At 36.2% G+C, this 1625-nt stretch overlaps 1 pseudogene; it reads right to left on the reverse strand.

Annotated features, from left to right (window-relative positions):
- Positions 1-934: 934 nt before the first annotated feature.
- LOC102839899 lies at positions 935-1264 on the reverse strand (annotated as a pseudogene).
- Positions 1265-1625: the final 361 nt, after the last annotated feature.

The following is a 1625-nucleotide window of genomic DNA, read 5'->3' on the forward strand; positions in this document are numbered from 1 at the left end:
GCAGGTTTCAGAGTCTCTTCTGACATTCAGTTTTGTCTTTTCTTTCTTCCCTGACTTTTAAATGACCTTTTGCTTTCCTTCTGTACAATGCTGTTGATGTCATCCTACAACTCTTTGGGTCTTCAGTCATTAGTGTCTAATGCATCAAATATATTCTTGAGATGGTCTCCGAATTCAGGTGGGATATATAAAATGTCATATTTTAATTTTCTTCAGCTTCATCCTGAACTTGCATTTGAGCAATTGATGGTCTGTTCCACAGTCTGCTCCTGACCTCATTTTGGCTGATGATATGGAGCTTTTCCACCATCTCTTTCCAATTTGATTTGTGACAATTTGATTTGCTTGTTCTGTCTGGTGAAGTCCATGTAGATAGTCACCTTTGTTTTGTTTCAGTGTTAAACTTAATTTCTATCACCTTGGCCTTTGAAATCATCATTAAGCTTATAATTGACATTATCTGCCATGAAGTAGCAGAATAAACTTTTGCACTAAAATATGTACCAATATGACTCACAAAGTTACTGAAACATATGCAATTAAAAGTTATATATAACATCTTTCTATAGGTTTTTTAAGAGCATGGAATTAGCTTTATAGACCTAGGTTGTTTGTGTGGTTTTTTTTTTGTTTTGTTTTGTTTTGTTTTTTGCAGCTTTTAGGAAAGTTGGTGCACATTAAGCCAGTTTTGGAAGACCTAGGTTGAAGATTTTAATTTCTATACCTAAAATGACATCTTTGTTCAGTGAAGACAGTGACACTACAAAACCCAACTCCAATGCTTGCCTTCCCTTGCCTAATCAGAGATGTTCTGTCATAGTCATTCAAATGCATGCAGGCAGCAAGCTAAATGAAAAAAAATTACTAACTAAACTACAGGTATTAAATATTGAGAAAAGTTAATAGTTTATTAGAATTTATTTTATTTAACAATCTAAAAGTTCGCAGCCATCAGCAGTTCCAGTGCAATTTCAGGTGCAATTGGGAATTTGGGAATCTCAGTGGCGCTGTTAATGTAGTGAACCTTGTAGATAAAATACATGTATACTTTTCATAACACAGGTGGCAGGCTGTCTCTAAAATTGACCTCACTGGTTTCATTCTCTGTAAGATGACCTGGGCCACTCAACATGGCTTTTATTGTTATTGATGTTAGTGTATGTTCTCTTTTTACAATAAATTCATGACCATCAGAAGATATCAATTTGACATACATGGCCTCTGAGCCTTCACAGCCACCATAAGTTTCCTCCTCTCCATTCATTATGTTTTTATGAAATTCTACTTCACTTCCTTCCACAGGAACATTAGCAGCTTCCCATCAGTCCCATAGTTACCACAGCCACCACAGCTGGGTCCCTGTGCACTGCCACAGCCCCTACTCCAGGACTGCCACTCCCTGTAGTCACTATTTATGTTGTTTAAAAAGGTATTAGCAGTGAAGAAGTCATTGGTCTTGCAAATTTCTATCATGTGAACTCCAGCATCATTTCTATCACCAAGGTAGTGTTTTCCAACTACTGATCCTTCTACTTTGTTTCTAACTTTTGCATTCCAATAACTAGCAATTATCAGTGCATCTTGATTCCATGTTTGATCAATTTCAGTTGAAGAAGTTGATAAAA

The sequence above is a fragment of the Chrysochloris asiatica genome, unplaced genomic scaffold, assembly GCF_000296735.1.
Source record: "Chrysochloris asiatica unplaced genomic scaffold, ChrAsi1.0 scaffold00018, whole genome shotgun sequence".
NCBI lineage: Eukaryota > Metazoa > Chordata > Mammalia > Afrosoricida > Chrysochloridae > Chrysochloris > Chrysochloris asiatica.